Raw genomic sequence first — 13,812 nt, forward strand, 5'->3', positions numbered from 1 at the left:
TCCCTCACCCTGACATGGGGCACCTGAGGAGACTTTGGTGGCAGGGCAGGGGTAAGAAGGGAAACTGAGGAAAACTTCCATTTCTCCCAATAGCTCAAGATTTAGGCCTTGGGCAGGGTCAGGGAGAGCTGCTGAGCCAAAGACTGGAGAACTTGGGGGCACGGAGAATGGGGTCAGAGAGGCAGATTCCTTCCTCTCTCCCACCCCTCATGCTCAAACCCCACTCTAATTCCAAAGACCATTTTCTTTCTTTATCCTGTCCTGTGCACTTTCCCTTGCCATGTACTTTAATAATTTAAAAAAGGAAGAAAGAGACATTAATGGATTCTGCCTAGGTATTGCTTACAGGAAAGCAAGCAAATAAAGCTACTAAGCAATAATTACATAACAGTATTTAGACAATTAAAGCCTAATATATGGAGAGGCTAAAAGCAATGAGATTTGGAAGGATAAGCCATCTAAGGCCACCATGCATAGAGTATTTACTTGGTCTGAACTAAGTATTTCAATCCAGGGTTTCAGTCTTAGAGTTTCACTAAGCTTTCTCAGAAATAGAGACTGTTCTAAACATAGCTCTAGAAGCCTTTTCTCATCCCGGTCCTAAAAACAGGTTCCACCAAAAACTGATTTTGTTCCTGGGATCGGATATATCCTCAAGCAATGACTCACAGGCCATACTAAAGGGAGAACTGTTCTGAAGAAACGAAAAGAAAAAACCAACTTATGACCCAACTGAGAAAAAATAGGTTTAATAATTTTAGATTCAGCCAGCATACATTGAGCACCTGATAGAAACTAGATACTGCAGATGACTTCACACATTATTTTGTTTCTTCAAATGAAATTACACAGAAGCAAAATAACATTTGTATTATCTAGAGGTATAAATTATTTATGTTATCCTTGGATTTCTTTAGTATGGATAAATGATATTTGGCTTTAGTATTTTTCCAGGTTATTACAAACTTCTCAAAAGTTTGCTTGATTCTTCAATAAAATCATAGCAGGAGATATCAAAAACACACCTGCTTTATTTACTCTTCTACCTTCAGGAAATGGTGGTTGTTTTCTACTCATCGGCCATGTAACCAAGAACAAGTCACTTTTCTCAGCCTCAGGATTTGCACATGGAAAATGATCATAGTAACAAGATTGTGCTGATAGCTAGAAGCACCAAATATTAATCATGTTTTCTACACCATAAAGCAGTGTGTGTTTATCAGATCGTATTTGGTTACCATTTAACAGATGAAACCACCAAGGCTCACAGTGACATAAAAGACTTACAAGGTGGCACAGAGTCAGGGAGAAGGCTGTAGAAAACTAGATTCACTACTACTGGGACCACCAACTTTTTTTTTTTTTTAACCTTAACTTTAATTGCTTTATATTCAAAGGACTTGAACAGAATTTTCTGTTTCTTTTGATCTTTCTCAAGATTAAAGTGGGTAAAATATCAATCCAGAATCATTTTGTTCAGTGGATAAAAGAGGCGGAAGCACACCACCTCCCCTGATATAGTGAATGGCTGGCCCTGTGAACCACTGTTTGTGCATTTAAATCATAAAACTCTCAGGAGGCCCAAACTTAGCTGTCCTTGGTAAATGCTTGAACAGGACACACACAGTGCTTAGGAAATGAAAGCACTTACACATTTTTTTAGTGATTGGTAGAAATGGTAACAACTTGAATGGGGAAGGGGCAAGTTCTATGGGCCCATAGGTTATATATTTTTTGTCCTGTAATAGAACAAATATTAACTCCTCCTTATATTTTTGCTGCAGTTAGGAACAGACATCATGTCTGAGGATCCACTTGGAGAATTTACTCCATATTCTAATAAGAATGAGCCAGTAACAATTTGGAACACAGAATTTTGGCTGAAGAGAGATATACGGAGGTAGGCTTTTTAAATAAACGGAGGGAAAATAGCGTTGGTAAGTGTGCCCAGAGTCATTGTGGCATTAGGGGCATTTTGATCAATTGAAATAACAAAGTAATTAACACCTGCTGTGTATTGCAGCAGGGAATGAGGTAAATTGCCGTATTCTTGGAGCCTTCTGCCTTAGGCAAATGCTGCTCTGAAGGAGGAGCCACCAGGAAGATCAATGTGCTGGCATCAGATCTCTTACTAGAAAGAAGAGGCCTGTAGAAGCTTTTGCAAATTTAAATATACGTATATATCTACTCTTGCACTCTCCCAAGGAGAATTTGTCTCTATAGGATGATGTCTCAAGGGTAAACCAAATAATACTTAACTCTGCTGGATGACATAATCTCTCTCAGATGTAGTATTTTTATCAGTTTCAAAAAAAATCAATACATATGTCAATAAACAGTGTTCTTCAAAAGCCTGATGTTATGTACTGAACCCCCGTTCCCCCACCCCTGAAATTCTTAAAGTGAAGTCCTAAACCCCAGTGCCTCAGAATGAGAGGATATCTGGAGGTGAGACCTTTAAAGAGATGATTGAATTAAAACAAGATGTTTGAGTGGGCCCTAATCCAACACAGATGGTATCCATATAAGAAGATGAGATTAGGACTCCGGCACATGCTGAGGGCAGACAATGAGAAGATGGAACAAAACAGCAGCTGCATGCAGGCCAAAGACAGAGGCTTAGCAAAAAACAGTGCTGGAGGTTTTATGTTTGTTTGTTTGTCTGTTGTTTTGTTTTTAATCTCAGATTTCTGGTCTCTGGAACTCTGAGCAAATATTTCTGTTATTTAAGGCGTTGGTCTGTGGGATGTTGTTATGGCAGCCCAAGAAAACTAATATGTCTGAATTGCCAAGAGAGACACTGCAGGTGAAGTACAATTTTTTTCTTGGGATTGGAATTATTGGCATTATTTGAAAGGCTCCTCAGTGTTAGGCATATAGGTAAGCGCTTGGGATGTAGAAGCAAAAAGAAACTTCTATAGAATGTTAGCAGATTACCAGATGGTGGTATGTTCCTACTGAAGAGGACAAAGTGAATTAAATAAATATATTTAAAAACCCATTTTTAAAAATACATTATTAAATTATAAGATGAGGGGCATGAAAGAGAATAGGAAATTATTGATTTTATTTATAAGTCAAAGACTGGATTTTGCATTGTGATTGAAAAAAAACACAGTCCTTCAAGTTAGGAAAGCAGTGTCTTGCATACTTTCCTTGCCTATAATTGCTATGAAGAAGATCAGCTTTATCATCGCTTTAGGTTCTGGTTTTCCCTCATATCCTTCAAATAGTGATCATCTCCACATTCTCATTTCACATTTTTACAAAGGAATATTATTTTAATTATTTGATTTGTGTTTGTACACTGTTGTGGTTACTGCTTACCTGCTAATCTATTGGAAGAGTGTATTTTCCTGCAGCTTATGAAAATACTTATGTAGTGAAGTAAAGTTGAAAATACTTTTGAACCTAGTGAATTAAAGTGGAGAAAAAATGAAATTATCTATACTATCATTTTCCAGAAAAACAAACAACAACCGAAAAAGCATGCTACTTCAGGCTGTTTTCCCCTTTTAAGTATAGGCACACATTGCTACTTAGTTTTCCCATATTGGTATCATAGTTGTTTTATGACCTGATTTTCAATGAATATCTTACTACCCATATTTCCATGTAGCATATTGTCATTAGTGCTGCTTAACAAATATTTCTAGCTCTTTTAACATTAGGTATATGGTAAAATTCTTGGATCCCTAGGCTTTGGGTTGGTCTGTAAGTGTATTTTGGCTAGTGAAGTATAATTAGAAATAACTCATGTCACTTCTGGGAAAGAGCATTTATTTGCTCTTAATTTTTGGTCTATAATCCACCAAAGCTCTTCTCCTTTCTGCCATGGAACCCAAAATGATTAAAGTTGTGCCTGTTCTGTTGGCCTGTATATTAGTTTCTTATTGGTGCTGTAACAAATCACCATAAACATGGTGGCTTTAAACAGCACAAATTTATAATTTTATTCTTCTGAAAGCCAGAGTTAAAAAATGTGTCTTACAGAGGCAAAATCAACACTGATAAGACTGTGATCCCTCTGGCTGCTCTGGGGAAGAATTTGCTTCCTTGTCTTTTCCAGGATCTAGAGCAATTTTCCTTACAATACTTGACTTCCAGTCTTTTCTTCCATCTTCTAAGCCATCAGCAAAATTCCTTCTCTCTCTCACTCTTCGTCCATCTGCTTCTGTCACATGGCCTTTTCTTCTGCCTGTGGACAGATCTCTCTCTACTTCCTCTTACAAAAATACTTGCAATTATATTTAGGGCCCATCTGGATAGTCCAAAGATAATTCCCCATATAAAACCCCTAACTTAATCACATCTACAAAGATCCTTGTCTACAAAAGGTAACATTCACAGGTTCCAGGGATTTGACCTGGATACCCCTGGGAATCATGGCAGCCTACCATAGCCTTTAGCCCAGGGTGGGAAGAAATGGAGCATAATTCCCCATTGGCTCACCATAGACACGTGATGTGAACACTATATAAACCTATATTTCTATAAGTCACTAAGATTTACTTGAGAGTTTTTTTTAATCATTGTTGTTATTAATAGCACAATTTAGAACATACTGATTGTAATAGTATAATATTTGTCTATAATAGTACTCCTGAATGGCTGCATCTTTAAATGATTTAACATAATTGTACTTTATTTAATAAATATTCTACTGGAATTTAAGTTGTACCTGATATTTCAATGAATGTCGTAATAGATTAAACCATGAAGCATTTTTCTGATTACTCATTAAAGAAAATTTCTAGTGAAGTCCTGGAACAAAGGGTCTATATACTTCCAAGCAAGTTTCACCTGAGATTAAAGGACTTTTTTGATATCTCAATAGTATAATTGAATAAAACCATTGTTTTTGACCCTCTCTCAGGAAAAGTTTTGGAAAAAGAAAAACCAATAGCCTGTAGAAGTTTTGACAGTCCAATCGGTAAACTTGGGTTGTGGGACTAATCAATAGTATAAAGTTTCCCAATTCTTTTATGGATTATAAGTCAGAGTGTATATTTATTGGCTCTATTTTTTAAAAGACTACCACGACAGACAGTTTTTGTATATAGAAATATAAAGAGCATTAGGAAAAATGGGGTAAAAAAGAAAGAAAGAAATTGGCGAGTGAATACCCTCGCTCAGGAAGAGAGTCTGATGGAAAAGGAGAGCAGACATAATTAATATGCATTGACCAAGTCCATGGGAAAGGACCTATGTTGGAGACTGTCACCTGCGTTTTCAGTAGCTGCTGTGTTTCCTCACCCCTCTGTAACTCTTGAATTCTGTCCACTTTTGTCATAAGACTAGCTCTCCCTTCCAAGGGAGGGGGCTGTCAGGCCAACAAAGTGGTGACTTTCTCACTACCCCATTGATCATGGGGGTGGAGTAACTGACAAATCACAGTGACTCAGTCTCCACCCCAGCAGGAACTAAGTACATCATCTGCCTGAGCACCTGATCTCCACTTGCCAAAGCTGAGAAAATCCAAGTGCCCCAGGAAGACAGATGTCCAAGGGACACGCTGCCAGCCAGAGACAGCAATCACTTTTCCATAAATTGACTACTTCTGCTTCTGCCCACCTTCCCCATCCGTTACACTTTTCAGTACTATTTAAAACAGTCCTTTCAGCCTTCGTCTGTTTGTCAGCCTGTCCCCTTTGTCAGACCTGGTGAGTCATTTGGCGGCAATGGTGGTGGCCATCTGTGCTGTTAGAATGAGGCTCTTTTTTCATTGTTACCTGTCTTTCCCATTCCAGAGATTCTTGGCTTACTGGAGTCAGGTACCTCACTTTTCTGGGCTTTTTGCCACCAATTGGGTGGTTTTCACATCTTGTGCCTGTCTTACAGGTAGGAGAATCTAGAGGGGTTTATGCTTTCTTGGCAATTTCCTCTCTATTTCCGGAGCACTGAAATTCCCCACTGGCTTGCTCTTTTGGTCCCTGCACCTTAAGGGATTTACTCTTATCCTAAAAGTCTGGCCAGCCAGAGCAAATGAAATTGGGCATCACCTGAACAATGGAGAATGATGAATGGGCTTCCATCCATTTCTAGAGAAAAAAATATAAATCCTTATGAGGAGTGAAATTAAGATTATTGCAAAGGTTTTCCCAGGTTTTAAAGTACTATTAGCTGATATTCAGGCCTGTGGGAATGACCTCAATTATGTATGTGACACTCACACTGTTTTAGGTTTCCTTGGGTCACATATGTTTTCACTTTAAGTAAAAGAGACAGCTTGGAAAACCAAAGTCCTTCCTTTTTTGGATCAAATATGGGGAGGGGATGTTATAAAATTTACCACCTGGCAAAATGGATCCTCATATAACTCAGAAACTATATAAGTTCAGCAAGTTTCTACCGTGGTGTAATTTTCTCTTCGAAAATATTGTCAATGATCAGTACAATTAGCAGTTCAATTGGAATAATTTAAAATAGAAGTTATTGGGTAGAGTGGGAACACAGTAAGAAGGCAACTTTGCAGAGCAAAGCACAGCGATCCAGGTTGGAAATGGGGTCCATGATTTGTCCCCATGCGAAGGCTGCCTCTCCCCTTCTTCATTTACATTCAACCACAGCAGAGTAATGTTTCTCTCCTCCCGAGTTCATAGCAATATTATAAGCAAAAAAAGTAATGAATAGTTATGAAGATCTTAGAAGTATTGTGATGTTGTAAAAGTGAAAGGAAAATGTATTAGATTGTAATAAATTCTCATTCATCTAGACACTTAATTAGAATTTGGTACAACAGACACACACTCCTGAAGTTTACATTTGTACTATGTAGGAAGAAGCCATTTGCTAAACAAATTGAGAGAGTAAGCAGAATTTTTTAGAAGAAACTGTGTAAGAAATATATGTAATTGCAATCACTTGAGTAATTATTTAAAAATAAAAATGAAGGATCTACAGATTCACTGTTACTATAACCATAACTGCAAATGGGAACACTTTTAATGAACTAAATTAGTAAAAAATATAGTAGTCCTTTTGTTAGAATTTTAAAAATCTCCTTCTTCCATCTCCACTTTGGAATTCAGCTATAATGTGACCCCAAATTCCTAATTTCCATTTTTCACTGAAATACCAAGAAATCTCTGGTCACATTTTGGTGAAGAATGGCTATTTACAAGCATGCAGTGGGCATGTTTGCAAGACAGCATGTTATGATGGTATGGAAAAAGGAGCATTACATTCTCAATAATAATATTTGAGTTGAATTTTAGAAATGGATAGAATTTCAGTAGCAAAGATGGAAAAAAGAGCATTCTGAGGGATAGCCTAAAAACAAAGCATATAAATGCATGATTTATTTAGAAATTTGTCAGTCGTTCTTTATTGATGGATAATAAAGTACAAAAAAAAAAGCAATCAAAGACAATTTTGAACAATACAGAGTTTGACATGAACTCTCTGGGTACTATGCTATGGCATTTAGAATTAATTCTAAAGAAAATAAAAATACCTACATGCATTTAAGAAGGAGACTGAGATGAGACATATGATTTTGGAAGAGCTTGAATGGCCCCAATCCTGGAGAGAGGTTAAGGGTTAGAGTTAGGTCACGGGTGGGGAATCAGCAAGGACAAATAGTGCACACTTAGCTGCATAAAACTCTCAAGGCTGCATCAAAGAAACTCTAAGAAGTAGTCAAAATAACAGCATTCAAATTTCGTGTTTCCTGTATTCAGATACCGGGAAATCAATCAGAACTTACCTGTGTAGATGTAAAGGACTAAAACATAACTCATACTCATGAAACTGAAGAATCTTGCTTAAGCCTTCGAATGATGTCAAATCTGAGTAGAAGAGGACTGCCCCGAATGGAAGATAGAGAAGACAGGGCGGTGGAGGAACCCAAGAAGGAAGTCCAGAGGGAAATCAAGAGCTTAAGGTGTCTGGAGTGTTTCTGAAGCTGAGGGAAAAGATATTCAGGAAAAAACGCATTATGTAAGCCCTGCAGATGCCGCAGAGTTGGGATCAAATGAGGGCTAGGCCATTATTATTTCATAAGTATAGAAACATTGATGATCTTTTGAAGCACAGTGTCAGAGGAGAAGATGAGGACAAAATAGATTTATGGAACAGAAAACTAAGTGGTTGAATGATCAGCACCCAAGGGAACAGGCACTGTCCCCTTAAAATTAAGGAGAGAGAATGAAGGGTATTTAAAGACACTAGGGGAAAAACAACAGTAGAGAATGTAAGACTAAAGACGGAAGAAATCAAAAAGGTATTTCATGAAGAGGAGTCCTATGAAAGTAAGGAGATGAGGGGGGTTTGTGCCAGTGTAGATCTTGGAAAGAAAAATGGTGTCAAATTTCTTGGAGATTAAAAAAGGAAGATAAGATTACTAACACTCTGAAGTTTTGAAGTAACAACAAAGAAAACTGGAGGAATTCACATCAACTGCACTTGCTTATCTTCATTATAATCAGATGCACTTAGCGGGAGGGTGGAAGGAGTGTGGCCTTGGCATGCTAGAACAGTGAGAAAGTACTCAAAAGAGGGAGGGGTGGGCCAGGGGATGCAGTAGGGGTGAAAAAGAAATATTCGCAAAAGAATTAAGGCAAAGCTAATATTGAATCATATGACTTCATTATGGTTTATTATCCATGTTGATTTTTCTCTTTATGAAAGTAAAACATGTCCAATGTGAATGTGTAAAATGCATTGTAATCCCTAGGAGAAAAACGTTAACCACAATACTACCAAAGAAAGACAAATGATCTCTTGTCTTAATGCATCTTTTAATCTACCTACATCAATCTATCAATCTATATGTGGGAGTGGGTGGATGTGGAGAGACATTTGTGTATTAGTCAGGATTCTGGCAGGGAAAAGATAGCATGCCACTCAAATGTGGTCATTGAAGGAAATGTAATAAACTGTGCATTTACAAAGAGGTTGGTTGGGTAGAGAGAACGCAAGAACACTTGTTGACATACCCTAGAATTAGCCATAGTTTGGGAAGTGTGGGACGTCTGAGACAATAGGAGAGAGAGCTTTGGTGAAATTGAGTAAGATTCATAGCTTACAAGAGGGCCACTAAACAGGAATGAGAGCTTCTGACAGTTGGTTGTGCCTATTGCCAACCTGGGTCTCTGACAGGATGGAGCTGAGGACCCTGTATCCCTATCTTCTGCAGGTTCCTATATTAGCTGAATCCAAAGAAATGTCAGAAAGCAATAAGAACTGGGTGATGCAATCCATAGTACCCAGCTCCCTCAGAGTGGGGATGTGTAGAAGGGTTTGGAGGGGCCGACAATGGGACAACAAATACAGTATGATTTTCAGGATTCAAATTTAGCATCCATGAAGCAGAAACAAAGAAGCAGATGGTAGAGATTACTTAGTGTCTTAAGTCAGGGGAGGAAAAATATCACACTTTTTTTCGGTGGGGGGGGTCAAGGGAATCTAGAGTATTATAAAATAAACTTGGATAACTCAGGATACAGCTCAACATTGTTCAAGAGGAAAGTGTTCAAGTTTAATAAGAACAGCATTTTTTTAACCACTAAGAGTAGCAAGTAGCAATGACTTGCTGGTACTAGCACTCTCTTACTATACTGGAGAAATTCCATGATTATTTGGAAGATACTACATGGCCTGTATTATCATAAAGTACAAACAATTCTAGTATGACATTATTAAAACATCTCAAATGGATGTGAGACCCAGACTTTTGTGACAGATGCACTATTGGTCTCGTGTATTTACTTTCTGAATCAAAATGTCCTATGATTGAAATATTTGTTTTTCTTCTTCAAAGAAACTGTTTTTACACTTACATTAACTCTTGCATTCAGTGTCAGTTTAACATAAAGGAATTATGATAGCAGAGAACTCATGAAAAAGAAAAACAAGAAAGGCTTAGGTTGACATGATAATTACTAAAACAAACTTTCAATCAAAATGCTCCTGAATATTCTTTTGGCAGGTGCTTATTGATGCAAATTGAAAGGAAGATGAAGGAAGCAGATTGCCATTTAAATTTTAATTAAATTAAGGCTTAAACATCAGTCCAATCTTTTAGAGTTCTCAATAAATAGAGGACAAGACTAAGAAAGAAGAGACAAAAACATTATAATGCAGCTTAGCTTATTTTTCAGTTTATCCTTTCTAGCCCATATGAGAAGATGAGGAAAAGGAGACAAAGAAGCATTCCTCAAAGATACACTGGTGGCATCTTTGAAATTGCATCAATTATATTTGTTTATCACCATCCATTGCTATATCATCCACAGCAACATAAACCCACAGTATCCGGGAAATTCCATGATACTTGGTCAACATCTATTAGAAATGGAAACTAATCTTGGTAAGAAAACTCAATGCAAATGGACAGTTTGGTACCTAATTGGGATAGAAACCTTTCTTTGAAGTCTGCTGGGAATTATGGTAAAGATGTCACAATTTTGTTTTATTTGATTAGTTTTTTTTTAATCCTGCCCCAAATGCAAAGAAAACAGTTGGTTTTATGCTTGCCTTACATAAAATTTGGTGTAGTCCATCCAATACGATGATTTTGTGATTGCCTTTAAGTAGCTTTAGAAATTATCTGTAACAATCTCTAATACCCCAAATTCAAAATTTAATAAAAGTGTATTTTGAGCATCATTTTGAAATCTGCTTTGTGCAAGCACCAGGGTTACAGAGATAAAACATGCCATGCCTCCCTGTCAAGGAGTTTACCTTGTTTTATTAGAAGCAGTTATGTAAATAAATAAATGTCATACAGTGTACCACATGCTATAATTCCAGCAGAGTTCAAAGTACTCCAGAAGGAAAACAAAGGAGGAAGTGTCTGATGCTAGCAATGACTAGAGAAGCTTCTTAAACAAGATGATACAAATGGAGTCCTCAGGAACTTGAAGTATTATTTTCAGTCTCTATTTAATTCTAATTTCATATTGGGTTCTCTTGTTTTTCTTATGCACTGATAAAAATTCTCATTCAAAATTATTAAGCAAATTGGGTCAGAAAACTAGCACAAAAGCATTTGTAACATAGATAACCACAACTAGGCCCAGATCTAGCAGATATAGCAGAAAATGAATACATCATAAGAAATATTAAAATGTATGTTGGTGTTATTAAATTACATACAGAAAATAAAGTTGTATTCTTAAATTATATTTAACACACCTGAATTGGAAGATTATGTGCACCAAATCCTCTATTAAAACTTATGAATGTATATAAAGATGCAAATCAGAGACCTTGAACCTAGGGTATTTTACATTTGGACAAGGGAGATATGCACATTAGAATAAATTCTACATGAAAAATAATCCTCAAAGGCAGTTAGTGCAGATACAAAAATAATGTGATAAGCTGGTGATGAAAAGAAAGAGAATTTGATGAAGGAAAACCTCAAGAGTTTCTTCAAGCAAGTGAGGATTTCTATTCATATACTTTGAATTGCTTTCTCAACTATGGTGACAGGATAGTCCTGGTGATGGACTGTTATTATCCCCATGTGTCTAGAATCATCTGTGTAAGATTACATGTTTATCAATGAAGCATCCATGGTCATGCATGCAGTCTGTAAGAGTTATGGTAATGGATGGTCCCAGGGCCTTGACCTCCAAGTCCCTGGGACTCTCTTCACACCATGGTTCCATTCCACACTAATGAGTCCCAAACACTGAGAGACAGTGCGAGGGAGAGCCAAATATCTGTTAATTATAAGCAATGTGAAAGTTATTCTGTCCCTTAAGAAACCTCTACTAATGTTCCACAACCAATGGGCATATGTCTTCCAGGAGATAAGCTTTTTTATTAAGTAGGTATTAAGCAAAATTATAAGAGTTGAGATGACTGACATTAGTTGGCTAAACTCAAGAAAATTTGAGACTTTGGTTTTGAAAGTTGAACTTTCTGCCCAAGCCTATTTACCAGAATTGGCAGGGAATTCAGAAGCCTTGATGTTTTCAGACAACTGGATTTACTAGACAAAGCACTGGAAGGCACATGATACTATGGGCACTTCAAATCTTCACAGTATCCTCAACTGTAAAATGGGTCCAGTTGGCCTATCAAAGCTTATGAGGCAGATTAAAAGTGACAGAGCAGAGCGATTTTAAAAACAGCAAATAGAAAGTGTCATATAAATGCTAAATAATCCTATTAAATTTCTAGACACTATGGTGAGTGGCACCAGATAAATGCTGAGTAGATTAGGGCCTATTTGATTTGCATTTTACTTCAAGAAAATACAGTTTTTGAGGTAATTTTGTTTTTATACATTATAGCTTCTAAAGAGCCATAGATCTCGTTTGTGTCTCTGAGGCTCTGTGAAACTCTTGATTGAAATGAAATATATCATCTGGGTTCTGCCTTGATTTTGCTTGAGCAAAAAGTGAGTAGATTCTTCAGACTGCATACGTGATATAGTTGTACTTTTTCTAAAGCTAAATATCAATGCCTATTGCCAAGAGAAATGAAAGTGTGATTTCTTATTAAAACTGAGTAGGGGACTTGCCTAGCATGTGCAAACCCCTTGGTTCAATCTTCAGTACCACAGAAAACAAACAAAACCCCCAAAACTGACTAAGGTAGATTTCTAGTACTTGGAATGAAAAGACACAATTATTAAAGGCAGACACGAAATTCTATTACTGAATATGATATCTTGGATCTATTTTACCATTATGAGGACAGTGAATAGGTGTTTAACTGCAAGATCCTCAAATGTACACAATCCCTGTTCCAAAAATTTTATAGATTTCCATCATACATATTTTTGAAGTAAATAGTAAATGTAGTTGTCACATAAAGTTCAGTTTCTCTGATGAGTCATTTGCAACCACACTGGGCAAGAGAGAAATAAGCCTTTGTGCTTGTCGTCCAAGTATGAGGGCTGTTTCTTTTAATGGCATAACTATGCCTATACTGACTAATATATCACAACTTTGCTACTTATTTCTCTTCATTAGAAGATGAGATCAACAGATTTTAACTACATAAATAAGTAATTAAATGCCATTGGTTTTTTAATCCCCTTTAAGAAGATTTAAACTAAGAGAAAAAAAAGAGGAACTCTGTAAATATCCTTCAATAACTTCTATCTCTTGTCTAGTAATCATGCTTACTTTCTTCTTTATGCTTCTATAAAAAGATCCCCAATGCCTTCTGAAAGCACAAGTTTCAAATAGTTGCCTGCCTGAACAGCATCCTAAAAATGGCTATCAGAGGTAGAAAATTCAGCCATTCCCATTCATTCCCAAGAACTGTGGGGACAAATGAAGAATCTCATCTTCAAGCACAGGTGGAAATTGGCACAGGCAGGGCCAGCTTTGTGTGCTGCCATCTGAACAAGCATCTTGGAACCTCTGCTATTAGCAGAGTTCCACAGATGGCTTAGTGCTCTGCCTTCACTGTTTTAAAATTCTTAATTATTTACAAATCAGAGGCTCTGCATTTTTCATCTTGCACTAAGACTGTAAAATTATGTAGTTGGTCCTAATTTGGGGCAATATCTTGTTCTAATTGGTGGTGCATTTTTCTTGGATGTATAGGACATGTTAAAATTTTTCACATCTCCATCACTGTATGTCCAGAGATATTGGCCTCATTTTCATAGGAAGAAGCAAATTACTGCCTGCTCCATGAGGGTCAGAGAACCACAAATTTTAATGGGCCCCATATAAACCCACCTCTTTGGAGTATTCCTAACTCGAGAAGAAAAGGAACTAAAATCTGCCTTGCATTTGGAATCACCAAAGTAAGGGAAATATGGGTACAAATAGTATTCAGGACATCCAGGGCTGCAACATCCTTTCATGTTCTACAACTAAGTGAGTACAGTCCCATGCC

Source organism: Callospermophilus lateralis, chromosome 13, assembly GCF_048772815.1.
Source record: "Callospermophilus lateralis isolate mCalLat2 chromosome 13, mCalLat2.hap1, whole genome shotgun sequence".
In the NCBI taxonomy this organism is placed as follows: domain Eukaryota; kingdom Metazoa; phylum Chordata; class Mammalia; order Rodentia; family Sciuridae; genus Callospermophilus; species Callospermophilus lateralis.